Below are 20,520 nucleotides of genomic sequence, written 5' to 3'. Positions count from 1 at the left end.
ATCTATCAGCAATGGAAACTAACTATGTTAGTCCACTAGTCTTTATAATGATAACATATATCGGATCGATTCACACACGATTTCTCCGAAATTAATTAAAACAATATTAAAAGGAATTTTCAATAAAATTAATAAAATAAGTTACAAACATAAGTCCAGATATACAAAGAACACTTTTTATAGCCAGACAGTGTAATTACATGACAAATTTGCGTACTTTAGTGTGGATTTGTTGACGTGGTATTTCCGGTGTTACGTGCTCGCGGTAATGTCTTTCCATGGGGGAAAAAACATCAAATCTCATTAATTTATGTATAATGTGCACCCCCTTCTACACAGCTGTGTTTTTTTTTAAAAAAGTGAGCACTATACTCAAGAAAATACGGTAGCAAAACCCTTAAAAAGGGCAAATTTCTACTAGTCCTTATGATACATTAACCATTGGGCAGTTTGACAAGGGCTATAGGACGAGCACCAATTTCTAACGCTGACAGTACAAGCAAAAGTATTTATATTAGCTACATGATAAAGTCATTTTTATTTCAAAAATCAGTACAAGACACGGATGACGTAATGACAGTAATTTACATGAAAAATGTTATTATGTACACGGCTGTGGCGGAAATGATGCACCCTCTGAATCATAGTTCAACCTTCTGTTGTGCACTTCTAATCTTCTGGAATGTACGTGACTTTTAAATTCCACTCATTTGTCACAACCACTTATTAACTCATAAATGTTGTTCCTGTTATATGTTTAAGTATATTTAAATGAATGTTTGCTTCACTGACTTAACATTAAAAGAAATTGACTGCATCTTAAATTCATAAGTTCAACACTGACAGCTCAAGCACATGGCTTAAGTTTATGCCTGATTAAAGATGGATGCTGCTTTGCGTTATTTCATATCACAGCATGACAATTTAATGTAGGGTGACCTACCGAGATGCTGGTCTTCGATAGACATTTATCACTTTGATGAAGCCCACAAACATGCATTTGGTGCTGGTAGATCGTAATCAGAGCCAAAACAGAAATATATGAAAAGTGAGTGAGTGAGTTGGGTTTAACGCCGCTTTTAACAGTATTCCAGTTATATCACGGTGTGTCAGCTTAATGTGGGAGGAAAGCCCGAAGAAATGCAGGTCTCAGACGTTTACCACTTTGGTGAAACCCACGAGCCCGGGTATGGTGCTGACAAACCTAGAAACATAATTGGGGCGAACTGGGATTCGAACCCACAATCATAGGTTTCTGGCATGCCCAAGGGACGCAACTCTGCACAGCGAATCGCGGCGCCTTAGACGACTGGGCCATCCCTGCCCCTATATATGAAAAGAGAATCCTGGCATCGCTAAGGGACACAACTGCACTGAGTTTCTTCAGTGAGTGAGTGAGTTCAACACCAATCAGCACTATTCCAGCTATATCCAGTATGGACTGAAAACATGAGCTTCCTAAGTCAAGACGTGGACCACCTGATCGTTAAGCCTCTTTAAGCCTAGGCTACCATATGCAGTGTGGGTTCGAATCTCGGATGGGACTGAACCTAAAAAAAGTACTAGAATCTGTCCTTTACTAAAAAGTGTTATCCAAATATAACATTTGTTACATTTGATCACTTTCTAAAGTGTTACATTTGACCATTGTATTCATCACTTTCGGCCTTGGGAGCCGTGTCAATTCACACTTGTCAGAGGTGTACACAAAGTATGTGATCTAGACTACCAGTTGTCAGACTCTCATTTTTTGTGGAAGCCGTGTTGGCTGAGTGGGTTAGATCGCTGACTTTTTGCGCTGGTAAGAAGGTGTCCACTAAAGAAGTGTGGGTTTGAATTCCAGATGGGACACAACCCCCCAATCATATACTTGACCCCCTAAAAGTACTGGAATTTGTACTTTACTAAGAAAGTGTTATCCTAAATATAACATTTGTTAAATTTCACCACTTACTAAATGGCATTGCGTATTCACAATTACAGTGTTGTTTCAGAAGTGGGATTTTGAAGTTTTCACACACATTTATACATGTTGTATGTACGCAAGCGACTAAAAAATAAATGGGTAACAGCAATTAATGCTGCCTATATTACGCAAATAAGCAGCTTATCTGGAGTATGGTTGATATCCTGGACAACATCGCAGGCCGTCATGATACGATCATGCACAACAACAAACACACCAGGTTTAACCACCGACTACATTTTACAATTATAAGTCATCCCTTCTGACTAGCAATAGAGTGACCCGTGAAGATCTTGGGTAGAATAGGTCTTCAGCAACCCATGCTTGCCGTAGAAGGCGACTATGCTTGTTGTAAGAGGCGACTAACGGGATCAGCTGGTCGGGCTCGCTGACTTGCTCGATGCATGTCATCGATCCCAATTGCGTGGATCGAAGGTCATGATATCAATCACTGGATTGTCTGTGCCAGACTTGATAATTTACGGATGGCCGTCATATAGATGGGATATTGCCGAGTGTGGCATTAAACAACAAACAAACAAACAAACAAACAAGGCAACAGCATGCTGGGCCTTTTCTTGCCTCAGGGCAGCATACAAACAAATCCTTGCCACCAACAAATTATTAAGCCCGACCCCTGTTGCCATGTCATACGAACATGACGAACTCTTACCAACAAGAACAAAAGCTGATAAGCATTATGTAATGACTGTACAATGTCAGGTCGCACACGCGACTGACATTCCCCGACATTCCACTTGACGAAATGCCATCTTCCCTCCGGTGAAGGTCACCAGTCAATACATGCGCAATCTATAAAACATGGACTGACACATCATTTCAGGGAATATCATGTTGCCCCACAAAGTTACAGCCATAACCTTGGCAACATCTGTTGGAGAATGAATTAAAGGAATGTGTTGTCGTGACAATTACCACGGCTGGCATTGACCGACAATCATTCTTCGAGGACTGCTGTATCATTGTTATTAGGAAAGTAGGCATAACTATAAATATTCATGCTATTTGGGTCATAGGTCACAGGTCCTCCAAAGTCATTCTGACATCGTAGTAATCGGAACGCTATTGAACATGTGTTGGGACGATAATGAATCAGCAAGATAATGAAACTCCATCATGTTAGGTCATGATTGAAACCCTTGCAGTGTTGAAATATGTCGCTAAGAGCTATCTGCGATTAAAGGACTATAATACAAACGTTTGCCAACTAACAGGATCGGATGGTCTGTCGTCGACTTGATTGATGGATGTTGTATCCCAATTGGATGCTCAATATGTCAATCACTGCATTATCTGGTTCAGACTAGATTATTAACAGGACATCATGAAATAGCTAGAATATTACGAGTGTGGCGTTTAACATTTTAGCAACAATTAAAAATGACTTTCATCAGTGTTTGAACTGTGTTATGGTTTCTTCTGCTTGATCTTACAATTTTTCAAGCGCCGCGGCATTTATTGCTGCAAATACAAAAATTGGAGTTAAATTATTTCCACAGAGCTTGTTCCATTAGAAAAGCACTTAGAAACGTGATATATATTTGCACACGGGAGATCATAAAACATTGTCCCTTCAGAACTTCAAACTCTACTGCAAAACCAAACAAAAATAAGCCTACTGAGTACAGTGTCAATGACAGGTGCATGAAAGCATGCATGATAAATAACCTGCTCGTCTGTCTGGTCTATCACACTTAAACTAATGCTCTGCCTAATGGCCATAAGTTTCCCACGGTCCTCTATATAATCCCAAAAATTTAACATTTCCAGAATACACAGAATAAGTGCAAAGTTCGACAATATTTTGGACTTTATTATACATAAGACCTAAATATATATAACACACACACAAATCTCACTTTGTAATATAGATCGGACATACTGAAAAGAAATTTCGAACAGATGTTTTTGCTGTTAATATCAGTTTTTATGATGTCTAAGCAATCTGGAGTGTGTGACATGGACACCTCACTCAGATAATCTATATTCAGAGCCAACCAGTCCTGCTTTTATTCCCTGAATATCGAACGCCAGACAGGGTAACAATAAGTAACATCTTTTGGTACGACGTGGCCGGTGATTGAACCACAGATTTTTTCTTTTCCAGGTAGACGCTCTGTCCACTTGACCACCTCGGCCATTAGAATACTTCATCAAATATGACCGTGAGCCCAACCACCCGATCCCATTGATGGATCTAGGTGATTGCATGTCATTGTACCCCGACACTGTAGATCGATGCTCATAATATCAATCACTGGATTGCTGGGTCCAGACTTGACAATTTACAGGCCACCGTGGAATATCCACACAGAGTGAGTTGGGTTTAATGGCGCTTTTAAACAGTATTCCAGTTATATCACGGCGTGTCAGCTAAATGTGGGAGGAAAGCCCCAAGTGATGCAGGTCTCGGACGTTTACCACTTCGGTGAAACCCACGAGAACGGGAATGGTGCTGACAAACCTAGAAAGATAATCAGATTCAAACCCACAATCATAAGTTTCTTGTAGGGCTGGGACGAGTCCAAATTTACTACCCAGGTACCCAGCCCCCTATTACCCGACCCTACCCCGGTACTCACTGTAGGTCTCGAGAGATACAAAATGTCCAATTGGGAATTTTATTTTTTTACCACAGCACTTGCAAAACATATTTAGATACATGTATTAAACGATCTGGTCATGCATACACTGAAGTTGACTTAAGTTAAACCTTATTGAACCATATGAAGAAGGAATGGGTGTATAGTCAGAAAGAAATGCAAACATTAGTTTGACTTGTAGTGTAACAATAGAGTTCTAGATATTTTTTGTCATTAAACAATATACCACCTGTCTAACCATGGTTCCGGGTAGCCCTGTGGGTACCCTGGTTCTACTGAGTTACCCGTCCCAGCCCTAGATTCTTGCATGCCCAACTCTGCACAGCAAATCGTAGCGCCTTAGACGACTGGGCCACCCGCGCCCCTGATTATAAACCTGTTCATTGGGATCGCTATTACGTAAGAGACTTCTTTCTATAGGCATTAAAACCTATTGTGAGGTTTTACTTTCCAGTCGGGTTAAATCTCATAAACAGGGATTTTATAGGATATTCAAGTCATATTTGCTATAATATCTCAGGGATTTCATATAATGTTCTGGGCATTTTATTGATATAACTTCCGTTCAGATTGTAACATGTAATGAAATGTAAAATCAAATGACAAATGTTTTCTATATATTCTCGAGGATCAAACTCGCAACCATCATATCTGTAGCCCAGTGAGTGTACCACGAGGCTACAGAGGTGTTGATAAGCCACAATGGTTTTTAGAATGTCCTTTTCAAGATCCGTACGCCAGCAACAGATATTTTACGCCCGTTTCCTAAGGTTCATGGAAAGTATATTCGAAACATAAAAATGTTGTTAAATGTTTTAAGTTTCTTTTTTCGGTTTATAAGTTTGGAAAAATCCTTTCCCTCGGTTTTGGTAGACAGAGCATGCCTTGGGGGTCGGGAAAAACCGTGGGGGCTTCGCCCTCCCCCAGGGCATGCTCTGTCTACCAAACCTGGTAAGCGTGTTTTGTCCAATACTTATTGCACAGTGTGGCTTTAAACAACAAACACAAGCTGATAGAGTAATACCAAACAGGGCAGCGATAAAACCTGGCACTAGTCCTGTAGTCCTGGCCAAACAGCCCAATAGTAAAGGTATCCTAAGGACTAGTAGAATTTTCCATTTTAAAGGTTTTGCTATATGCTATCATTATACGAACTAGTGGACTAAAACTGTTAGTTTCTATCGCTGGCGAGGTCTTATCTGATCATTAAACCTAACAACAGCTGGGAAAACGATGAGTGAAATAAATGCTGTCATGTTCTAAATACATCGAGGCTGTTGATAGGGGGACATACAGACGATAGCTGTGACATCCTGCAGCTGACGACAGCTGTCGCCTCATAAATAGTCGGCCGAATGGCTTCCAATTATAAGAGAACATGGAGATGAGGACATGATTGTGTTGCTACTGAAGACTCAGTTAATGATAATCATAGTAATCTCATTTCCCCGGGGGAGATATTTAAACACCTTATTTGGCTTTATCCCTTTTTAGAAGAAACAATTTTATCATCTGAGACTGGAAGCTGGAGGGGATATGTGGTTGATGAGTGAGAGCGTTCTGTTCAGAAGGGTGTGTACAGTAGGGATGGGGGTCATGACATGGGACCAAGAAGGGTGTGTACAGTAGGGATGGGGGTCATGACATGGGACCGAGAAGGGTGTGTACAGTAGGAATGGGGGGTCATGACATGGGACCGAGAAGGGTGTGTACAGTAGGGATGGGGGTCAAGACATGGGACCGAGAAGGGTGTGTACAGTACGGATGGGGGTCATGACATGGGACCGAGAAGGGTGTTTACAGTAGGGATGGGGGTCATGACATGGGATCGAGAAGGATGGAGCGATGAGGTCAAGGGTGGGGTGGAACAGAGGGGTGGGGTGCACAATAGGATGGAATAGAGGGGTGGGGTGCAGAATAGGATGGAATAGAGGGGTGGGATGCAGAATAGGGTGGGGTGCAGAATAGGGTGGGACAGAGGGGTGGGGTGCAGAATAGGGTGGGACAGAGGGGTGAGGTGCAGAATAGGGTGGGACAGAGGGGTGAGGTGCAGAATAGGGTGGAACAGAGGGTGGGGTGCAGAATAGGATGGGACAGAGGGTGGGGTGCAGAATAGGATGGGACAGAGGGTGGGGTGCAGAATAGGGTGGGACAGAGGGGTGGGGTGCAGAATAGGGTGGAACAGAGGGTGGGGTGCAGAATAGGATGGGACAGAGGGTGGGGTGCAGAATAGGGTGGGACAGAGGGGTGGGGTGCAGAATAGGGTGGGACAGAGGGGTGAGGTGCAGAATAGGGTGGGACAGAGGGGTGAGGTGCAGAATAGGGTGGGACAGAGGGGTGGGGTGCAGAATAGGATGGGACAGAGGGTGGGGAGCAGAATAGGGTGGGACAGAGGGTGGGGTGCAGAATAGGATGGGACAGAGGGTGGGGTGCAGAATAGGATGGGACAGATGGGTGAGGTGCAGAATAGGGTGGGACAGAGGGGTGAGGTGCAGAATAGGGTGGAACAGAGGGGTGGGGTGCAGAATAGGGTGGGACAGAGGGTGGGGTGCAGAATAGGGTGGGACAGAGGGTGGGGTGCAGAATAGGGTGGAACAGAGGGGTGGGGTAGAATAGGATGGAACAGAGGGGTGGGGTGCAGAATAGGATGGGATAAAGGGGTGGGGTGCAGAATAGGATGGGACAGAGGGGAGGGGTGCAGAAGAGGGTGGAACAGAGGGGTGGGGTGCAGAATAGGATGGGATAAAGGGGTGGGGTGCAGAATAGGATGGGACAGAGGGGTGGGGTGCAGAATAGGATGGGACAGAGGGGAGGGGTGCAGAAGAGGGTGGAACAGAGGGGTGGGGTGCAGAATAGGATGGGACAGAGGGGAGGGGTGCAGAATAGGGTGGAACAGAGGGATGGGGTGCAGAATAGGATGGGACAGAGGGGTGGGGTGCAGAAGAGGGTGGAACAGAGGGGTGGGGTGCAGAATAGGGTGGAACAGAGGGGTGAGGTGCAGAATAGGATGGGACAGAGGGGAGGGGTGCAGAATAGGATGGAACAGAGGGGTGGGGTGCAGAATAGGATGGAACAGAGGGGTGAGGTAGAATAGGATGGAACAGAAGGGTGGGGTAGAATAGGATGGAACAGAGGGGTGTGGTGCAGAATAGGATGGGACAGAGGAGTGGGGTAGAATAGGATGGAACAGAAGGGTGGGGTAGAATAGGATGGAACAGAGGGGTGTGGTGCAGAATAGGGTGGAACAGAGGGTGGGGTGCAGAATAGGGTGGGACAGAGGGGTGGGGTAGAATAGGATGGGATAGAGGGGTGGGGTGCAGAATAGGATGGGACAGAGGGGAGGGGTGCAGAAGAGGGTGGAACAGAGGGGTGGGGTGCAGAAGAGGGTGGAACAGAGGGTGGGGTGCAGAAGAGGGTGGAACAGAGGGATGGGGTGCAGAAGAGGGTGGAACAGAGGGTGGGGTGCAGAAGAGGGTGGAACAGAGGGGTGGGGTGCAGAATAGGGTGGAACAGAGGGTGGGGTGCAGAATAGGGTGGGACAGAGGGTGGGGTGCAGAATAGGGTGGAACAGAGGGGTGGGGTGCAGAATAGGATGGGATAGAGGGGTGGGGTGCAGAATAGGATGGGACAGAGGGGAGGGGTGCATAAGAGGGTGGAACAGAGGGGTGGGGTGCAGAAGAGGGTGGAACAGAGGGGTGGGGTGCAGAAGAGGGTGGAACAGAGGGGTGGGGTGCAGAAGAGGGTGGAACAGAGGGATGGGGTGCAGAAGAGGGTGGAACAGAGGGGAGGGGTGCAGAAGAGGGTGGAACAGAGGGGTGTGGTGCAGAAGAGGGTGGAACAGAGGGGTGGGGTGCAGAATAGGATGGAACAGAGGGTGTGGTGCAGAAGAGGGTGGAACAGAGGGGTGGGGTGCAGAAGAGGGTGGAACAGAGGGGTGAGGTGCAGAATAGGATGGGACAGAGGGGTGGGGTGCAGAATAGGATGGAACAGAGGGGTGGGGTGCAGAATAGGGTGGGACAGAGGGGTGGGGTGCAGAATAGGATGGAACAGAGGGGTGGGGTGCAGAATAGGGTGGGACAGAGGGGTGGGGTGCAGAATAGGATATTTATAAATCGAGCCTGAGACAAATGGTGAATCTTGAGACATGGGTCTATGTGATGCGTACATGAGCATCGTTTTGACCGGTATGTTCGTTTGTGCCACAACCCAATCTAATATATCTTGGATATGAGTAAACTTTCATATATTATCCAAAATGTATGGTATTCGTGTTTCTTATGGCGGTGGGTATTTTATAAAACAATCACCCCTGATTCCATTCCAGTCCTCATCCCCTTGCCAGCTCCAGCAGCCTGTATTCAACCCATCTTCAGATGAGAGATTTGCGAGGTCCCTCACAGAAATAGTTTTATTTAACCTCCCACATATCTTTATTTCAGCGACTATATGTCAGTCTAGCCATACCCTCTAATGGTTGAGACACATAGCTTTATTTCAGCGACTATATGTCAGTCTAGCCATACCCTCTAATGGTGGAGACACATAGCTTTATTTCAGCGACTATATGTCAGTCTAGCCATACCCTCTAATGGTGGAGATCGCCTCAGTGGTCTCGAGTTGTTGAGCGTCTTCCCCCAAAGTGGATGGTCGGTGGTTCGTTCCATAAAAATGGTACTTGTTGTTACCCTGCCTGGCGCTCGGTATTAAGGGCCTTAAACAAGAACTGGTCCGCTCGGAGTTAGTATACTGTGTCTTAGGGGGGTATCTATGTCAAACTGCAGCATGGAAAGTCTTGGGCTGACACTATAAACCACTATGACACTGTACTGACTAACCCCTACACATCGATAGTGCAACACACTCAACAACTCCAAAGTTTATTTACCATACTACATCACTGATCCCTGTGTCATGTGTAATTTGTCATGCTTTCTAAATGTTTACTTTCATGGCTGTTACACCGAACACTAATTAGTAGTGAAAATTAGTAGTGAAAATGTAAATATTTTCATCCATTGCGCCATACTTGACACTGCCAACTATAAATCATCAGTGTGCCAGGTATTTGGCCATCCTGTCTATGACAAAGATGGCTTATAACCACAGATAAGAGTGAGTGAGTGAGTTAGTTGGGTTTAACGCCGCTTTTAACAATATTCCAGTTATATCACGGTGTGTCAGCTTAATGTGAGAGGAAAGCCCAAAGTGATGTAGGTCTCAGACGTTTACCACTTCGGTGAAACCCATGAGCACGGGTATGGTGCTGACAAACCTAGAAACATAATCGGGCGAACCAGGATTCGAACCCACAATCATAGGTTTCTGGCATGTTCAAGGGACGCAACTCTGCACAGCGAATCGCGGCGCCTTAGACGACTTAGCCACCCGTGCCCCTACCACAGATAAGAGCACATGCAAGTAGCGTGATACATATGGGAGCGTTAACATGGTATCGTGATACGTATTGTATCGCATAGTTGGTGTATCGTTCCAGCCCTAGTATCAACTATGATAAGTTCATGGGAAACGGTGCATTCTGGTTTTCTTTGGTGCAACCTGGTTTTTCTTGTCAATTGCACCTTGTGCAAGTTAAACAAAATTAAATTGAGCCCTGATAGTCATTGAAAAGAAATAAAATCTCTCAGGGATAATTATTTTCCAGTTGTCATAATCCCAGTGTGTGGAGGGCTGACAGGACCATGCATTCTCACAGCACAGTATTCACCATGTTCACCCACCATTCAATACATGTCAATACAACAATCACAAAGAACATCACAAGCCTCAGCATGTGATGCTATTGCCGATCGTTCATCGCCACATGGTGTCTGTCCGGCCAACTGGCACACTGCATCGTAAACTTGATATTAGTCGAAAATTGATCCTTTATTGCACAGAATATCCACTGAACCGAGAGTTGACATTCACAGGTCAGAGCTGTTACACATAAGCAACATCAGTTTACTGTTCCACGACTATTTGTTGTCCATTTTAACTCGTTACATGGCGATACTTTCACCCTCGCTACCCTCCACCGATGTGGGCTGCGTCTCCATCATGCTCTAATAATAGAGGTTGTAACAAGCCAATTTGTGTAGTCACAGTTTACCACTGTAACAGGACACAAGCATGTGAGAGTGATTCTGTGTTTATCCATTGTTTATAACTAATATATGGCTGGGGAATGTGTCATATCTGTGAATGAGTGAGTGAGTGAGTGAGTGAGTGAGTGAGTATGTGATTCTGTGTTTATCCATTGTTTATAACTAATATATGGCTGGGGAATGTGTCCTATCTGTGAGTTAGTGAGTATGTGATTCTGTGTTTATCCATTGTTTATAAGTAATATATGGCTGGGGAATGTGTCACATCTGTGAGTAAGTGAGTATGTGATTCTGTGTTTATCCATTGTTTATAAGTAATATATGGCTGGGGAATGTGTCATATCTGTGGGTTAGTGAGTTAGTGAGTTAGTGAGTATGTTTATGTTTGTTTGTTTGTTGTTTTACACCACAATCAGCAATATTCCAGCTATATGATGGCGGTCTGTAAATAGTCGAGTCTGGACCAGACAATCCAGTGATTTAGATCATGTACATCGATCCACACAATTGGGATATGATGACATGCATCAACCAAGTCAGCGAGCCTGACCACCCGATCCTGTTAGTCGCCTTTTACGACAAGCATGGGTTGCTGAAGACCTCTTCTACCCCAGATCTTCATGGGTCAGTGAGTATATGTTTATCCATTGTTTATAACTAATATATGGCTGGAATATGTGTCATATCTGTGAGTGAGTGAGTTGGCTTTTACCCCGCTTTTTACAGTATTCCAGTCATATCGCGGTGTGTCAGCTTAATGTGGGAGGAAAGCCCGAAGTGATTCAGGTCAGAGACGTTTGCCACTTCAGTGAAACCCACGAGTACGGGTATGGTGCTGACAAACCTAGAAACATAATTGTGGCGAAACAGGATTCGAACCCACATTCATAGGTTTCTGGCGGCCCAAGGGACGCAACTCTGCACTGAGAAACTCCCAGTGGGTTAGTGAGTGAGTTAGTGAGTGAGTATGTGATTCTGTGTTTACCATTCTTAATAACTCTAATAGTATCCTTACAGTTCATCAAACATTTTCTAACAAGCCAAAACCACAATATCAATTTTTACTTTCAAAATTGTTAAAACCATTTTCATCCGCAAATTCCATGACATTTAGCATGTTTATCCCTGCCTGTATCTCTCAAAAGGTGATTACAAATAGAGTGATTTCTTAATAATATGGCCAGTCCAAATTAATGACATCTTTGATAGATCCACCCGCCATTCACTATTGAGCCATCTACAAACAATAACAAAACCAGACATAAATCCAGTCATCACTTACAAAGCTCATTAATGATTTAGGCTTAGGCTATGCCTGGCAAAGTCAAAATGTCGACTGTCGTGAACATTTTGTGAAATTGTGTACACAAAGGCTCATAGATACGTACATACAAAGTACTATTGTTTGTGAGCTTTATCATCAAAATGTCAGTACAATAGTGTGTATAAAACACATTTTATAACTACATAATATCTTTTAAAACCACTCTTGTACAAATATAGACTTTTCTAGATTCAGATGCTGATCACATATATGAATATTGAAACGGGAAGATATTCCAAAATCCCAAAGGAAATTAGATGATGTAAAATGTGTAATCTACAGCTAATAGAGGAAGAGTACCATTTCGTTCTCATTTGTCCATTTTGTCAGAATTTATGAATTGCATACCTATATCCATCAATCTACCAATTTCGAAATATATATTAGTGTAATGAAATAATGTCTTCTACAAATATTAATGTACTGAAGCCTTGGACTGCGTATATTTTCCAAGCAATGAATTTTAGAAATGATAAAATGATTGACTTTAACAGGTAGAAATCAGTATGTCCGTCCACTATCCGCAAAGATACGCCAGAAACCTATGATTGTGGGTTCGAATCCCGGTTCGCCCCGATTATGTTTCTAGGTTTGTCAGCACCATACCCGTGCTCGTGGGTTTCACCGAAGTGGTAAACGTCTGAGACCTGCATCACTTCGGGCTTTCCTCCCGCGATATGACTGGAAAACTGTTAAAAGCGGCGTTAAACCCAACTCACTCATATGTATTATAGGCCTATGGCCTTTCATCTTCACGAGGCAAGAGAGTTAACCGACTTTAAAAGTCCAGTTTCCACCCTTGCCGAAATAGGCTGGAATTCCTGAGCTCGATCGTAGTGCCACCAGTAACTATTACCAGTTATGTCCCTTCTAGGCCTCTCCTATGGACCAATGAGATTCCACCTCTCGTATCACTTGCGTTTGTTTGGGTGGTTTGGTTGGATGTTTGATTGATTGATTGATTGATTGATTGATTGCAGGAATTCCCAAAGGAATGAGCGAGTGATTGAGTGAGAGACAGAAAGTAATACCAAATTAATAAAGCTGAACCAATTTACCGGTTAACTGTGATACTAACCTCAACGATTTGACACACAATATACCTAATTCTTTATCTGTTTACATATTGCCATATATACCTATACATCAGTCATCTGCAACAGATATTAATCAATAGTTTGGCTTCACAAAACACATCCCACCATTCAGACATGTATCGGCGTTGTGGCATGCTGAGAGTGGGAGTGAGTGAGTGAGTGAGTGAGGGAGTGAGTGGGAGTGGGTGTGGGTGTGGGTGTGGGAGTGGGAGAGTGAGTGAGTGGGAGTGGGAGTGGGTGTGGGAGTGAGTGAGTGAGTGAGTGAGTGAGGGAGTGAGTGGGAGTGGGTGTGGGTGTGGGAGTGGGAGAGTGAGTGAGTGGGAGTGGGTGTGGGTGTGGGAGTGAGTGAGTGAGTGAGTGAGTGAGTGAGTGAGTGAGTGAGTGGGAGTGGGTGTGGGTGTGGGAGTGGGAGAGTGAGTGAGTGGGAGTGGGTGTGGGAGTGAGTGAGTGAGTGAGTGAGTGAGTGAGTGAGTGAGTGAGTGGGAGTGGGTGTGGGAGTGAGTGAGTGAGTGAGTGAGTGGGTGTGGGAGTGAGTGAGTGAGTGAGTGAGTGAGTGAGTGAGTGAGTGAGCGAGTGAGAGGGTTTGGCACCGCTTTGTTTGTTGTTCAACGCCACACTCACCAATATCCTAGCTATATGACGGTGGTCTGTAAATGATGGAGTCTGGACCAAACGATCCAGTGATTGACATCATGAGCATCGATCCACGCAATTGGGATCGAGGACATGCCTCAACCAAGTCAGCGGGCCTGACCACCCGATCCTGTTAGTCGCCTCTTACGACAGGCATAGTCGCCTTTTACGGCAAGCATGTGTTGCTGAAGACCTATTCTTCACGGGCCGGTGCCGCTTTGAACAGTATTCCAGTTACATCACGGCATGTCCGCATAATGTGGGAGGAGAGCCCAAAGTGATGCAAGTCATTCGACGTTCACCATCATTTGACGTGCTGACAAACCCAGAAACATGATCCGGGAAAACCAGAATGTTCTTGTGCTGAGCATGCTCAGATAAACATGGACATATAAACGTAGGATATCAAAATGTGAATATTTGAAAGCACCATCAGTTTTGGTTTCGTCAGTTGTATCAAATTAAATTGACTTCTCATAAATTTCATGCAACCTCACACTGAAAAAAAAATGGGAATGTGCAATCTCACCCTGAAAAAAACATGGGAATGTGCAACCTCACCCTGAAAAAAACATGGGAATGTACAATCTCACCCTGAAAATAACATGGGAATGTGCAATCTCACCCTGAAAAAAACATGGGAATGTGCAACCTCACCCTGAAAAAAACATGGGAATGTGCAATCTCACCCTGAAAAATACATTGGAATGTACAGTGTAATTAATCAATCTACACAGTGATCAGTTTATGTTTTCAACCATGTACTTGTTAATAGCTGCAAATACATTCATGTTGACACGTTTGTTGGGGATAATAAATTAACATTATCAAACCTCATAACTGACAAGGTTTCAAGGCCTGTTGATGTTGGTATGTTGTCTGAGGAACAAAGGTGTTCATTTTCCTAATTTCCTTGCAGGATGTGGGAAAACTATCTAAAGCCTTTGCAATTTCATTCTTTATTATTTACATGGAGAATACTGAAAACATTTTTCTCTAACTGTATATTTTTTTCTAATCTCCCTTATTATTGATAATTAAATATCACCGCTTGTTTTTCAAACAATTGATCAAGATGATCAATCTTGCAGTTTTAACCTTTTCCCAACAATACATTGTTTGTCATGATCAGAGCGCAACATATTCCCAACACAATATTTTCAATCGATACGATCAGAGTGCAACATATTCCCAACACAATATTTTTAATCGATATGATCAAAGCGTAACATATTCCCAACACTGTAGTTTTAATCGATATGATCAGAGCGCAACATATTCCCAACACAGTAGTTTTAATCGATATGATCAGAGCGCAACATATTCCCAACACTGTAGTTTTAATCGATACGATCAGAGCGCAACATATTCCCAACACAATATTTTTAATCGATATGATCAGAGCGCAACATATTCCCAACATTGTAGTTTTAATCGATATTATCAGAGCGTAACTTATTCCCAACACAATATTTTTCATAGATATGATCAGAGGGCAACATATTCCCAACACTGTAGTTTTAATCGATATGATCAGAGCGCAACATATTCCCAACACAATATTTTTAATCGATATGATCAGAGCGCAACATATTCCCAACATAATATTTTTAATCGATATGATCAGAGCGCGACATATTCCCAACACTGTAGTTTTAATCGATACGATCAGAGCGCAGCATATTCCCAACACTGTAGTTTTAATCGATACGATCAGAGCGCAACATATTCCCAACACTGTAGTTTTAATCGATATGATCAGAGGGCAACATATTCCCAACACTGTAGTTTTAATTGATATGATCAGAGCGTAACATATTCCCAACACAATATTTTTAATCGATAAGATCAGAGCGCAACATATTCCCAACACTGTAGTTTTAATCGATATGATCAGAGCGTAACATATTCCCAACACTGTAGTTTTAATCGATATGATCAGAGCGTAGCATATTCCCATCACTGTAGTTTTAATCGATACGATCAGAGCGCAGCATATTCCCAACACTGTAGTTTTAATCGATACGATCAGAGCGCAACATATTCCCAACACAATATTTTTAATCGATATGATCAGAGCGTAACATATTCCCAACACTGTAGTTTTAATCGATACGATCAGAGCGCAGCATATTCCCAACACTGTAGTTTTAATCGATACGATCAGAGCGCAACATATTCCCAACACAATATTTTTAATCGATAAGATCAGAGCGCAACATATTCCCAACACTGTAGTTTTAATCGATATGATCAGAGCGTAACATATTCCCAACACTATAGTTTTAATCGATATGATCAGAGCGCAGCATATTCCCAACACTGTAGTTTTAATCGATACGATCAGAGCGCAACATATTCCCAACACAATATTTTTAATCGATATGATCAAAGCGTAACATATTCCCAACACTGTAGTTTTAATCGATATGATCAGAGCGCAACATATTCCCAACACTGTAGTTTTAATCGATATGATCAGAGCGCACCATATTCCCAACGCTGTAGTTTTCATCGATATGATCACTGCATAACCTATTCCCAAACTTGCAGCATTAACCGCGTTGATCAGTTTAACCTATTCCCCGAACCAGGTATTTATCTTGACCTCCAAAACTTAGAGTACCCCAATAATTAATTTCAAGGATCATTTCATTTCATTTCATTTCATGAGTGAGTAAGTTGGGTTTAACGCCGCGTTTAACAGTATTCCAGTTATATCGCGGTGTGTCAGCTTAATGTGGGAGGAAAGCCCCAAGTGATGCAGGTCTCAGACGTTTACCACTTTGGTGAAACCCACGAGCACGGGTATGGTGCTGACAAACCTAGAAACATAATCGTGGCGAACCGGGATGCGAACCCACAGTCATAGGTTTCTGGCATGCCCAAGGGACGCAACTCTGCACAGCGAATCGCGGCGCCTTAGACGACTGGGCCACCCGTGCCCCCGATCATTTCATGAAATATGAGGACCAGGTAAAGTAATGAAATAGTGTAGTGTACAGTACTGTAAGGCTTGATAATGACTTTAATTATAATTATAGAACCTTTATACTTCTTGTAAAAAATCAGTACAATGAACATTATTCACAATTATTGTGTGTCCCTTGGGATGCAATATAATTTTTTTCGGCATCCATTCTACTTGTTCTATACATTTGTGTGTCATGATAAACCCTGCACCACTGAAGTCAAATCAATATGAACGTTTAATCTATTCCCAGAACTATAGTTGCTGTTTTGATGTCATAAATCATCCATTTTCATGAAGGTATGATTTGGTCGGTTGGTTTGTTGTTTAACGCTGCACTAAGCAATATTCCGATATGACAGCGGTCTGTAAATAATCGAGAATGGACCAGACAATCCAGTGATTGATATCATGAGCATCGATCTACGCAATTGGGATACGATGACATGCATGAACCACGTCAGCGAGCCTGACCACCCGATCCCATTAGTCGCCTCTTACTACAAGCATAGTCGCCTTTTACAGCAAGCATGGGCTGCTGAAGACCTATTCTACCCCGGACCTTTACGGTTCTCCGGAAGGTGAGTGAGTTTGGTCTACCTCCGCTTTTAACAATGAAACCCACGAGCACGGGTATGGTGTTCACAAACCTAGAAACCTAATTGGGGCGAACCAAGATTCGAACCCACAATCATAGGTTTCTGGAACGACCAAGGGACGCAACTCTGCACAGTCTCCTGAAGGTGTGACACTGTGTGTCATGGTACACATGGTACACATGGTACACATGGTGGATGGGTGAGTATTACCGGTATACCAATCTACAACAATATGTCTTTTCATTTTATAATGGATAATGTTATTGATGCAATAAACATGATGAGTGAGCTATTGACAATATTCCAGAAATTGCACAGCAGGGGACACCAGAAATAGGCCTCACACACTGTACCCATGTTGGGAATCAAACCCAGGTCTTCAGCGTGATGAGCAAATGCTTGAACCACTACAGTCCGTTTGACTCCAAATGAGAACGATGAATTGCAAAATAACTCGAAATCCAGAAAAGTGTATGAAACATCAATACGGTACTTGACCATGAATACCCTGTACCCATCAAAATCTGAATTTTGTTTATTTTAAGACCCATGACGGATGAAGTTCTTTAAGAAACTATCATGTAATTTTGTATAGAAATGTGTACATGACACGTAGGGGGAAAGACCGTTGAAGGCACAGCGCAAGCACGGTCTGCATGTGCTACACAGTGACCGTGTTCATTCAATGACAAGATGCGCTACTCAGCAGATGTTAAACAGTTGATGTTGAATGTGTATGATTTCTTTAGAAGTGAAGCAGAAAGAGCAAAGCCTTTTTATGCAATTAATAAATTCTTGAAACGAGCTTCAAAAGCTCTTGGTATGTCCCCTCAGAAACATAAAAATGTTGTTAGTCGACGAGATACAAATAGTCAGGCCAAGGAGATAGGGAACATGTCAAAACCACGCAAGGTTGATAAATTAGACAGTTTTCAGAGGGATCAAGTCAGACGTGCAATTGTTAAACTGCACTCAGAAAATAAGTACCTGTCCCTAAGAATTTTGAAGAAACACCTTGAAACTGACCATGATTTACGTGTTACAAAGTACAAACTATGGCAGCTGTTGCATACATTTGGTTACAAATACAAAAAGATAACTGGAGAAAATAGGGCTGTGTTGTGTGAACGGTCTGACATTGTTCGTCTCCGAAATCATTACCTTCGTACCATCAAGCAGAAACGTGAAGAAGGATATGAGCCCGTCTTCTCAGATGAGACATGGGTAAATGCGTCACACACAGCCAGCAGTCAGTGGGTACCCAGTGGTGACTGTAAGGAGTCTGGTAGTTACCAATGGGAAAGGATGAAAGACTCATAGTTCTCCATGCTGGTTCTGCTAGTCAGGGTTTTCTCCCAGACTGTGACCTCGTCTTTAGAGCCAAGGCCAAAGACAACAGGGACTACCACACACAAATGAACGGCAATGTATTTCTGGAGTGGGTGAAAGATAAATTAGTCCCTGCTTCAATCGCTTTGTGCAAGAGGATGGCAATTGTAGCCGAAGCCTAAGATCACGATCTTAAGGATTTACAATAATTGTAGCAGTAAGTTGTTTAGACCATGAGGATTCTGGCACCTGAATCAGGCCCTATCCCCATCAATGCTTCCATGGCGGTGAGCCACAATCCCCATTGTCTATACTACTCACTAAGAATTGTTAGAATGGCCTTTGCAACATATAGGCACCTAAATGGATTGATTGGGTGACTCGGTGACAGGATTGATTGCGTGTCATTGTATCACAGGACCGATGCTCAAGCTGTCAATCACTAGATTGCCAAGTCCAGATTAGATCACCTAGCACAAACTACTTTCAATAAAGCTTCATGCATCAAAATGATGCTCCCCTCGCTACAGCTTTGCATTTCCAATTAGTGGGATTATATCATGAACTTTGTGTAAAATACAACCTGGGAGAGGTTCAAAATATATCACAAAGATTTTTCAACAATTTGTTAATATTGATTGTAAACAAATATTGATTTACACCCTAGTGAACTGTTTTATTAACCTAGAAATGCATAAAAAGACCCCAGATACTTTCTAAATGCAAATGTGTAACAGAAGGAAAATAATGCTTAACTAAAAACTGATAATAATTCCCCATCCAGCATCAATATATTATTCTGTTCAAGCTGCCACAACAAAAGCGGTGTTCAAAACCGGATCTATTCATGCACATAAATATCAGTATTTTATTGAAGCAATGATTTTATTGATAGATGAGCAAGCCATATATTATGCTGCTGCTAAATGCTGACATATATTTCTAAATGAGTCGTGCTAAGCATATGTACAATGTACAAGCGACAAACTGCTCCCGTGTAGATGCTGGGTAGAACAGGTCTTCAGCAACCCATGCTTGCTGTAAGAGGTGACTCTGATTGTCATAGGAGGCTTCAAACGGGATCTGGTGGTCAGGCTCGCTGACTTAGTTCATGAATGTCATTGTATCAAACTTGCGTAGATCGATGCTCATGATGTCAATCACTGGATTGTCTGATCCAGACGCGATTATTTACAGACTGTCGTCATACAGCTGGAATATTGCTGAGTCTGGCGTTGAACAACAAACAAAGAAGAAGGGCAATGAACTGCTATTCAAATTCTCATTTCAATCAGTCTTACACTCATGCATGTTGAAGAATGAATTAAATTCATAACTCCCGTGGTCTAGTGTATGTCATCGTATCCCAATGGCATGGATCGATGCTCATGATGTCAACCACTGGTCCAGACTCGACTATTTTTAAGACCTCCGTCATATAGATGGAAAAATGCTGAGTGAGTTGTTAAACAACAAACAAACAACTTCTTTATTACAATTAGTGCGACGTTTCGATGTAGATCCTAACACCTTTATCAAGCAATAATTGTAATAAAGAAGTTGTTCATCCATAGAACTCGTCTTACTTCATCACATCAACTTCTAAATGCCACTCAAAGAAACAAACAAACAAGCAAACAAAACATGGGGGCCCCAACAAACAAAAACGGGTCCCAAAGAAATGTAAAAACTTGACAACAGTGATGCAAGATTGCTCATTCTCAGAGCTATCAGTTACAAACCAGTCTACAATCCTGAAGCATGTAATAAAGAAGTTGTTCATCCATAGAACTCGTCTTACTTCATCACATCAACTTCTAAATGCCACTCAAAGAAACAAACAAACAAGCAAACAAAACATGGGGGGCCCCAA

The 20,520-nt window shown here is 42.8% G+C and overlaps 1 protein-coding gene across 1 annotated transcript in view; it reads right to left on the bottom strand.

Annotated features, from left to right (window-relative positions):
* Window positions 1–20,520, bottom strand: part of LOC139445320 (TBC1 domain family member 30-like) — a 130,660-nt gene that overhangs the window by 91,793 nt on the left and 18,347 nt on the right. The window lies entirely within an intron of this gene.

The sequence above is a fragment of the Haliotis cracherodii genome, unplaced genomic scaffold, assembly GCF_022045235.1.
Source record: "Haliotis cracherodii isolate W230 unplaced genomic scaffold, xgHalCrac1.p SCAF_6, whole genome shotgun sequence".
Classification (NCBI taxonomy): domain Eukaryota; kingdom Metazoa; phylum Mollusca; class Gastropoda; order Lepetellida; family Haliotidae; genus Haliotis; species Haliotis cracherodii.
This window is presented reverse-complemented; position numbering and strand designations above follow the sequence as displayed.